This window comes from Rhamphochromis sp. 'chilingali' (assembly GCF_963969265.1).
Source record: "Rhamphochromis sp. 'chilingali' genome assembly, chromosome: 11".
Lineage (NCBI taxonomy): Eukaryota > Metazoa > Chordata > Actinopteri > Cichliformes > Cichlidae > Rhamphochromis > Rhamphochromis sp. 'chilingali'.
This window is the reverse complement of record NC_137938.1, coordinates 37,308,495-37,319,334: the sequence shown is the minus strand read 5'-3', so window position 1 is coordinate 37,319,334 and position 10,840 is coordinate 37,308,495. Positions and strand designations below refer to the sequence as shown.

The 10,840-nt window shown below is 42.1% G+C and overlaps 1 long non-coding RNA gene across 1 annotated transcript; it reads right to left on the bottom strand.

Moving 5' to 3' along the window:
* Window positions 1–1,466: 1,466 nt before the first annotated feature.
* LOC308405293 lies at window positions 1,467–4,964 on the bottom strand. The gene is made up of 4 exons (XR_013973303.1): window positions 4,822–4,964; window positions 2,422–2,505; window positions 2,294–2,319; window positions 1,467–1,684 (listed from the first exon to the last, which is right to left on the bottom strand). It is a non-coding gene; the product is annotated as an uncharacterized lncRNA (long non-coding RNA).
* Window positions 4,965–10,840: the final 5,876 nt, after the last annotated feature.

Genomic DNA, 10,840 nt, shown 5'->3' with positions numbered 1-10,840 from the left:
AACATCAGGACTGTTCTTCTAATTATTTTCATGATTAAGAAATAAACATAAAAAGAGCTGAATTTGTTTGTAACAGTTCAGTGATTTTTAATTTACATCAGAAAAATAATACTGTGACTTAAACACACACACGCACACATAACAACAACAAATAAAACCAGGGTGGATAAACCAGCCCGTTCTCACTCTCGGGGCGTACTATACCGACGTTTTGTCAGGTCCCGCGGCGTTCATGAGGAACGCGAAAGGTGACCTTCTGCAAAAGCGTAAAATGTTACGATTTCTCACCCAGCGTCAAATATTACGCTTAGGGAGTGAGAACATGTTGGGATAAAGTAACTCACCACAGCAGGACGCCGTGATCAGAGCGAGGCAGAGAGAGATGGTGACGGGGGGATGTCTTTACCTTATGATTTAAAGCACTTTGAGGCGGCTGTTATTGCTCTGATTTGGAGCAACATGAATAAGACTGAACTGAATCAAACGTCCACTTTCTTCTAAGTAAAGAAGTCTTCTTGGAAGCCAGCCGAGGGGCTGCACCCACCTTCTCCTCCTGCTTATGCAGAGTTTCTAAAAAACAAAACAAAACCGGTAAACCTGCTGAGTGACATAATTTCTGCAGATAATTTACCAAAACTATTTGAACATGTCTGAGCTTGAACCATCCAGAGTCTCTGTGCTGCTGAGCTGAGCCTGCTGCAGGAGCTCTGCTGTGTTTTACTCACTTACTCTTAGATGCTCATAACTCTGTACAGAGCTTCTTGCTTGTGGAGTTCTGGCCTCTGGTTGGTCTCTGACACTTACCCTGTACTTATATTTTATTAATTAAAAGGTGAATATATTTTCTTGGTTAGAAATGTTTGATTTATGGCACGACTTTAATACAAAATTGTATTTTCTTCATAAAATAAAACAAATATTTCAGTAACGAGTGTCCATGAAGCAGATTTGTACAACCATAAAACATGGTTACAAATTAGCTTCATAAAGCAACCGTAAAAAACAACAACATTTGACGGCTGGAGGAAGTTCAGTTTTCAGAAAATATCACCTGTGAAGAGCAATGATGATTTCTAACATGAGACTGGACAGACTGACAGCTGTCAGGCTGCTCTTTCCTTTTTCCTAGTTAAGCTTGCAGTGTTTTTGTTCCTTTCAGTTCTGACGGCCAACACGGACACAGCACGGCGCATCCAACAACTTTCATTTCTGCTTCGTTTGTCACTGCAGGAAAAGAAGACTGGCTGTGGTTTTACGGCCTTTTAAATAACGCTTTAATTTTACTGCTAAGTCTAACATCTGAAGGATGTACAGCAGAAAGACACTCGATCGAGCTTTAATTCACCTGGGTTTATGCAAAATATTTTAAAAGAAGTTGAGAAGTAAGTGCTGATAATTGTTAGGCACGCTAACATAATTCAGGTCAGAGCTGATCCAAAACGCACAAACAATCACTTCACAAATCAAAACGTCAAAGCTTTTATTTTCTCCACGTTTTATTACAGTTTTCATCCCAGATAGCAAGCTAATGTCGTTTTTTGTTGCATTTTCACACAGTGTTTCACTGATGACCGTCTTATCATCACTTTGATCTCTGTCGTTGCTCCGCCCACAGTCAGTTCCAGATTTGAAGGACAGCCAATCCCAGCAGAGGCAGCAGTTTCATCTGACCAATCCCTGAAGCCTGAGAGAGGTCACACAGAGGTCAAATAGTTATTTGACTGATGTGACACAAACACACATGCAGAAATGTTCTTCTGGCACAAATTTCACGCCATAAACTTTATTGTTTTTATACTGAGTAAACTTAAACTGGCCACTGGCAGCCATGCACGCCCAAACTCAAAGGTTAAAAATGCTGGAATTTTCTGATGACGCTTCTTTTGTGGGTGATGCTGCCAACATTCATGAATTGTAATGTCATTAAAAACACTGAGGAACACGACTAAACACTGATGGCTGACCTCTGCTTAGCTGTGCTTAGTTTTAGGATTGTTGAAGTCAAAGTTGAAGTAAACTGTCAGAAATTAAAACCTCCTGAATATAAAGTCGGATTTTTTTTTTTTACTAATTATTTCCAATATTAACATTTGAAGTTTAGAAAATACAAATTTAAGCTCAAACATAAAAAAATCTGGGTTTTCTGATGTTAAACACACGTACAGTTTGGCTGTGTTTAATTTGATCGTTATTACATGACATACAGTATGTGACGAAACAAGGAAAGGAAGCTTTAAGTTAAATATTGCAAATTTGTCCTTCACCAATACGTCTGAAAAAAAAGATGACTCACCTCGTTCATGAGGCCGAGCTCATTATCTAGAAAGACACAAGAAAGCACAGAAGCTGCTGTGAGTACAGCTCAGAAATACTTGTGTTACTAAACAAAGTGTCTGTGTTGTGCAGGTGCTCTGAAGTTACCGTAGTTACTGTAGTCATAGTCTGTAGTGTTATTCTCCGGGTCAATCATTCTTGTATTGGGAGAGCCCGCCTTCTCACTGTTGCCTGGTGATGAGAATTAAATAGAAACAATAAAATGACCTGATGGGACGATGCTATAACCAAAGGCAAGGCAAGTTTATTTGTATAGCACAATTCAACAACAAGGTGATTCAAAGTGCTTTACAGATATATTAGAAACAAAAACAATGATTAAAAATTGATTAAAACAAGCAAACAAACAAACAAACAAACAAACAAACAAACAAACAACAGTATATAAAATCAAAACAGATAAAATCAGTAGTTAAATGTAAGTTTTGAAATTTAAGCTTAAAAGTGTGGATTTGGTGCTTTATTCAAATGCAGCTGAGAACAGGTGAGTCTTCAACCTGGATTTAAATAAACTGAGTGTTTCAGCTGATCTGAGGCTTTCTGGGAGTTTGTTCCAGATATAAGGAGCATAAAAGCTGAATGCAGCTTCTCCGTGTCTGGTTCTGACTCTGGGAACTGATAAAAGACCGGATCCAGATGACCTGAGGGATCTGGAAGGTTCATACCAAAGCACAAACAAGCACAGAAGTTGCCTTCTGAGTGTAGATTTTGACAGTCATGTGCCTCTGAAAGTGTTCTTCGCTCAGTTAGATGTTGTGAAGGAGTTTTGTTAAACAAGGAAATCATTCTGTGGACGTTTGTCAAAGCTGGGAGGGCACTTAAAGAAAGCTCCAGGCGATCCAGGAGAGGAGGACAACTGCTGCCTAAGCAAAAACCTGTAGTGATGCCTTATGTGTCCGGAGTATTGGAACAGCTGAGACGCCTTTTTTCTAAACATCACGTCTCCGTGGCTTTTAAACCCCAAAACACACTGTGGAAAAATTGCAAACAGAGTAACATAGCTTACGCTGTTAAGTGCCAGGAGGATGTAACATCCTGGACAGGGAGGAACGCTGGTTTGAGGGCGGAGTCAAGGAGGCCATTTACGTGAAAAGGGAAAGACCACCTCTGAATCGAGGAGGGGGCCTAAGGGTCCATCTGTCACCATCTTACAATGCTGTGATTGCAGCCGTTCCCCACCTCTCTGTGAATGGGACTCATGACCATTGATCAGTAGCTGTTGATCAATGATCAATGGTAACTGATCAGTGGTCACTGGTGATTGATCAGATTGATTAATTACTTTATAGGTCTGTTTCTAATTACAGATAGATTTCAGCTGGTGTCATGTTTCATGTTTCATGTGTTCAATACTTTTTCCCCGTCTCATTTCTCATCATTGCACATGACTCATGTACATCTAATGGTTTTATTTCTTTGCTTGTGTGGATTGGTTGTTACCAACATCTGGTGAGAATTTCATGTCAGTAGCACCATTTAGAGTTCAACACTTATTTTACCTGCTGCAATATATATTCATGCGTGTTGTTATGTTGAAGTCTTATTTCAAAAATATTAAATTCATTTTTCATCTCAAAAGTTGACACATGGCAGTTTGGGGCAGCATTCTTCTTTGCAGAACCTCTCGAGTTCTAACAGGTTGGATGGCGAGCATTCCTGCAGGCCAATTTCAGATGCTAACTCATGTTTAAGCCTGGACTCTGAGCACCTCAAGGACATTCACAGATGGGCCTGTGAAGCACTGAATACTTTCTGGATGCACTGTATGACGAGGCTGGATGATTTCACAGTGTTTGCATGTTATACCCACATAGCTACATCTTAGCCACCTTATTTCCTCTTTTCTTCATGTCTGCACTCTAAATCCAAACCCACAGATGCAACGTTTCTGAGGCTTGACTACAAAGAAGAACACTTAGTTCCATGAATACACTCATACACACATTTTGCAGTGCAGCTTTTTTTTTTTTTGCAGCTTTTTTGTACAGCCTGCTAAAATATGACTTTTTGTTCAGAAGTGTTTTTTTATTTCATGACAACAATTTAGTTTTAATGCAGATAGATGATGCTGTCATTAGATTTTTTGTTTGTTTGTTTGTTCGTTGTTGTTTTTTAACAAATTTTATCCTTAATGCCAACGACATGTCAAGTAAAGTAGATCAGCACCTTGAAATGACCTGGTTTTCTACCACATATTTTTAGAGAAAGACGTCAACAACCGTGAGCATCATGGAGCAAGTCGCTTAGGCTTTCAGTTCAAGGGCGAGTCCACAAGCGGTTTATAAAGAGATGTCGTGGATTACAGTGTTGTTTAGCAATTTTAGTCTATAAGCCAAACAAAAAACTCACAATAACTCTTCAACCTGTAACTGAAAGACTGCAACACACTTCTTCATGAATCTTTCGATCAATATCAGACCTTTGAGTGCAAAAGCAGGTTTAGTCTGTTAATTAAAACAGATATGTGAAAGGTTATAGGTCACTCACCACAACAGGACAACATGATCAGAGCAAGCCAGAGAGAGACGGAGAGCAACACATTCATCCTGGACGAGAGACACAAACTGACTGAAAGAGAGAGAGCGCGGGGAGTGTTCAAATAGAAACTCTCCAAACGAGAGAGAACTTGCAGCCTTTAATAACCTCAGCTTTGTGAGTCAGGCCCATCAGGTTTTCTTTTTTTTAGATGAGGCCACGTAAGTTAAAGAAAAAAAGTTTAAGGGCCTGGAGGAGCGACGTGAAAGAAGCAAGTAATGAACTTTAGAAGTAAGTGCCAAAAAGTTGATCCTGTTCATCTGGACGTTTTCAGTGGGAGAAACGTTTCGTCACTCATCCAAGTGACTTCTTCAGTCTCAGCTGACTGCAGAGTTTCCCAATCTCAACAACAGTACATTTGCATAACGTAAGCAAGCAAGGAATTTATGGCACTTTCAGAACAACTCCCAGCTGAAACAAAGTGGTGTACACTTGACATGCCCAAAAATGATACCTTTAATAAGTATACAAACATTGTCATAGAAAGTCTAAGGAGCTTGGAAAGAAAAGCGTCTGGACTTCTTTAAGTTGCTTGAAGACGTTTCACCTCTCATCCGAGAAGCTTCTTCAGTTCTAAGGTCAAATGGTGGAGAGTCCCAGATCCCACATAAGCCGAGGTGTGAAACTGGGTGTGGGTCACAATCAGCCAGGGCTTCAGGTGAGCTCATTGTGAAACCTGGCTCCACCCTATCATGTGATTTCCTGAGGTCATTTGGCCCAGGATGTGAGTGGGCGTTAAGGCGTCTGGGAAGGGATCTCAAAACTGGATTATAGATGGCAGAGAGTTGGTGTCGTAAACCCCGCCTCTGTTCAAAGATGGTTGCTAACAGTGGACATAGATGCTTCTTTCACTCCTCTTTCAAACCATCTGTCCTCTCTGTCCAAAATGTGAACATTGGCATCCTCGAAAGAGTGACCTTTGACCTTTAGATGCAGATGGACAGCTGAGTCTTGTCCTGTGGAGGTGGCTCTTCTGTGTTGTGCCATGCGCTTGTGAAGTGGCTGTTTGGTCTCTCCAATGTAGAGGTCTGAGCATTCCTCGCTGCACTGTACAGCAAACACCACATTGTTAAGTTTGTGTTTTGGAGTTTTGTCTTTCGGGTGAACCAGTTTGTGTCTGAGTGTGTTGCTGGGTCTGAAATGCACCGGGATGTCATGCTTGGAGAAAACTCTCCTGAGTTTCTCTGATACACCGGCTACATAGGGGATGACAATGTTGTTGTCTGTCCTTCTTCCCTCGCTGGTGTCTGGTCTTCTTTTCTGTGCATCTTCACTGACTTGATGAAAGCCCCATTAGGATAGCCGCACGTTTTGAGTGCTTCCTTTACATGTGTGTGTTCCTTCTTTTTCCCTTCAGGCTTAGAGGGAACATGTTCTGCCCGGTGGTGTAGGGTCCTGATTACTCCAAGCTTGTGTTTCAGAGGGTGATGGGAGTCAAAGAGGAGGTACTGGTCCGTGTGTGTGGGCTTCTGGTAAACTTCAATGTTGAGGTTGCCGTTCTCTTCAACGTGCACGGCATAGTCCAGGAAAGGCAAACAGTTATCGGTGTCGATAGAAAGAGATAACATCAAGGAACACCATAGTTCTTTCCGTTTCAGTACTTCCACATTGACACAGTGCGCACTGAGAACCTGAAGTTCTGTGAATTTGTTGATATTGAAAACAGAACAATGCTTTCTCACAGCTTTGCTCCGAGGCATTGAGAGGATGATACAGATATTTTCACCCATAGTGATCAAGAAGTTTTTTGAAGATGACTTCAGTGAGATCTACCTCTGGCACATGCACTCACTCATGTCTGTGTTCCACACAAACATTCAAGAAGTGGAGATATCACCTGAATTTCAGGAGCGGGACCACTCCTCGTTCACGCCCCGTCTGGCCTCAGGCTAGAAAAACCCCTTCTCCAACACCCGCTGTTCTCATTTTCATGCCCCCTGCCCCCCCCCCCCCCCTTTTTCTTTCCTCTCTTCTCCTCTCCTCTCCTCCCTTCCTTTCCTCCCTTTATTTCTCGTTAGTACAGGGGGATCCGCCCGGCCCGAGAGCCGTCGCCAGTCCCCTTCAAGCCCTTCCCCAAACCGCAGCACTAATCACTAGGGATGGGTATTGATTCAAGGTTCAAGGTTCAAGGTTCAAGGTTCTTTATTTGTCACATGCATAGTTATACAAGTATAACACACAGTGAAATGTAGCCTGACACGCTCCTCGACATGTGCAAAAAAATTGATAAGATTTTCACGATTCAGATTCCATTTTCGATTCTGTTTAACGATTCGATTCTTCATCGATTCTTTTTAAAAAGGAGAACACTAAGGTCGATTATCTCAGAACTTTGTTTTATATCTTCTCTTTGAACAAGATAGAAATTTAGGAGTAACATGGCCTTACAAACCCAGCAGTGAGATCTTAAGAGATCCAGCCTGCGGCTCTTCAATGGGGTGTCACAGGGTCCCCGGGAAAAAACATTGTAAATGTAAAATAATAAAATAAATATTCTTCTGTAGCAATAACAAAGTATAACATAAATCATTCTGTAGCAATTACACAAGAATATCCAGTAATGTCCCTGCCTACAATTAAACACATTCACTTACTGAAAATCATCTGCTGTGGCAAATGGGTGCAAACCTTTGACCACAAACTGAGTCACTGCTCGGTGACGTTCGTCTATCCTGGCCTGAAAGGAGACGCTACCGGCAGACTGCAGCGAGAACTGGCAGCATCTGAGCCAGACTCTGTCTCTCTCATCATGGTCACTAAATGCACAGTAATGGCAGGTTTGTAATAAGGCAGATCGCACTAACATAATATGCACTGTTAGTTGATTATTTACCTGCCGCATTAACGGGAGAGGACGTGCAAACGTTACCGCTGCTGCTGGGTTGAGATTCACGAGTCCGGAGCGGAATTAAAAACACGACGTTCATTTAAGGTTATCACGTGTTTTGTGAGCAAATGCTTTTGATATTCGTAGTGTTTCCTCCCTTAAATGAAACATCTACTTTGCAAGTATTGCAAGTTGCCCTGTTGTCATCTGTTCTCATAAAGTATAACCAAACTTTTGAGCGTTTGAGCCGCTTACGCGCCGTGTTTCCTGCCAGGTAAATGACGCTCCGCAACGTGGTGACGTCATTCGGGGTGACTGGAATCGATAAGGGAATCGTTTGCAAAAATGGCAAACAATTCCAAGGAACTGAAACAGTGGGAACCGGTTCTCAACAAGAACCGGTTTTCGATACCCATCCCTACTAATCACACTTCCTCATTCCTCATTTCCCATCGTTATCAAGGAAGTAGTGCCTGCTAGTGAAATGGAAAAAGAAAACCTGAGGTTAAAAAAATGTTGAACAGCATCCACACCATTCTTTATGAACGTAAGAGCAACAACTTCATGTCCTTTAAAGTTAAGGGACTACTTGTGTGCCGATGGTGCGCATCCTGCCCGGAGTGTCAGCTGGTTAACCAGCCGGCCATCCCAAATGCACCTTTGTGCCTACTGCCGTTTGAGTGCATATGCATGGGCTTCATTGGGCCATTTCAGTGGACTGCATTGCTTTTGTCACCCTTTTTAACTGAGTAATCTGAATTGATCAAATACGCAGTAATCTGTCATCTAAAGTCGAATAAAAACCAAATATGTGGAATCTACTCTTGTTGGGTTCAGTCAGGATCGTAGTGGTAACTCAACTTAGAGAAGAAAAACCCTCCACTCAAAATGAGACACTGACAATGACTTAAAGGAGAAAAGAGATTTGAGTGTATTCACACATTTAAATTGCCCAAAAACACATCGACATGAACCCAAACCATTTGAATTATTGCAAACATGTAGTTCACCACAATAATTCGCAGCAGATTTCTACCACATAAAAAACCAGCCGGTATATTCTTCACGGAATACATTAACTCAACACGGTACAGGACTGAACCTTTCACAACAGCTTTTTGCATCTTTCTCCGTGCAGGCGGGTGCAGTGAAAGAAAGTTACCGTGAGCAGCTCTATGGACTATGAAGTGATATGGTCGCACAACCTCCTTAAAGCGTGGAGAGAAGCTGAACCTGCTTCTCTGGTGAGGATGGTTTAAGAAAGATAAGTTGGGGCCAGAGGTGCCAAATTGCACATATCTATTTTGATAACCATCTCACACAGAGAGCAGATGTTGCTGCAGTACGACTCTCATAGAGCATCGTTTTGAAACGCAGCCTGGTGTGACGGTACGTTCACGGCCCTACATGAACATAAGAGACTAATTGTTTTGAAAGAATTGACTAAAATGCTGAAAACGGGAGTGATAAAAGAATCGCACAGGGTGAGGTGTAGCCCCATAGTTCTGGTTGTGAAGAAAGATTCTGTGTCTACCACAAGGTGAACGAAGTTGATGTGTATCCCATGCCCCGGGTGGACGAGCTCCTGGACCGGTTAGGCACAGCTCAATTTTTCGTGACACTGTATTCAACCGAAAGAAGTATGCAGTTGGACGGAGGGAGGTACAGTATGTGGGGTAGCACTTGGGGCAGGTGCGTCCACAGGTGGAGAAAACAGCAGTAATTGCATCATGTCTGCACTCCAAGACCAAAAATCTGTATGTTTGGTCTTTCTGCACATAATCTGTTTATAATTATTCAGCCATTTATATTACCCATATCTGCATATACCAGCATATACATACATTTGCCCATAGTACATCTATATAATTGCTCTTAATGCACTTACTACTCTTGCACTTCTGATTAGATGCAAAACAGTATTTTGTTACCCCATGTTCAAACATGTTTATGACAGAGGTAAGAAGATTCCTGGGGCTGGCTGATTATTTTTGCTGGTTCATGCCCGGGTTTGAGGACCTAACCAGCCCAGAATGGTGCCCCAGATCTAGTCTAGTTGACGGAGCAGTGCCAGGCAGCATTTGTGAAGGTGAAAAAGTCTCTGTTTAGGGAGCCACTGCTCCACACGCCTAATGTCCTGCAGACGGACACCTCGAACAGAGGGCTGGGGGCAGTTTTGTCCTAACAGGTAAGGGTGGTCGGCCGTACATGAGCTGAAAATTGAACGACCAAATAATGAGGTACAACATTGTAGAGAAGGAGTTTCTGGCAATCTGACACGTGGTGATTTCCTGCATTATTACCTCCTGGGACACTCATTCACCCTCTGCTCAGAAAACACCTCGCTACAGTGGCCCCACAACATAAATGATCCCAACACCCAGATCACCCGGTGGAATCTGGCTTTGCAGCCTTTTAACTTCAAGGTGGTCCATAGTGCAGGGACGCAGACGGTTGTGGCCAAAAATAATAAACACAATCACTCCATGAATGAAATAGTTTCAAAAATTAAGTCTTTTATTTTTTATTTTTTATTACAACTTGTGCAGATAAAGCTTCTGTCTTTGGCTCCGCCCACAGTCAGTTCCAGATCAGAAGGACAGCCAATCCCAGCAGGAGCAGCAGTTTCATGTGACCAATCCCTGAGGCCTGAGAGAGGTCACACAGAGGTCAAATAGTTATTTGACTGATGTGACACAAACACACATGCAGAAATGTTCTTCTGGCACAAATTTCACGCCATAAACTTTATTGTTTTTATACTGAGTAAACTTAAACTGGCCACTGGCAGCCATGCACGCCCAAACTCAAAGGTTAAAAATGCTGGAATTTTCCGATGACGCTTCTTTTGTGGGTGATGCTGCCAACATTCATGGATTGTAATGTCATTAAAATTCTGTCATCAGATAAAAATAAGTTGTTGTCATCAACATAAGTGATTAGTTTGTTACAGATGGCGTGCTGGTACCACATCAGAATCCTTATTTAAAGCTTCCTTTATTCCTCACAGCACAGATTCAATGAAGCGAACATCACTCAGATATTTTCACCATATTGAGATGATAAAAGCTCAAAGCTGCTCCACATCATCGTTCTACAACAAGCTTACAGGCTTGTGTTTGAGTCCAGGTGACATACGTGACA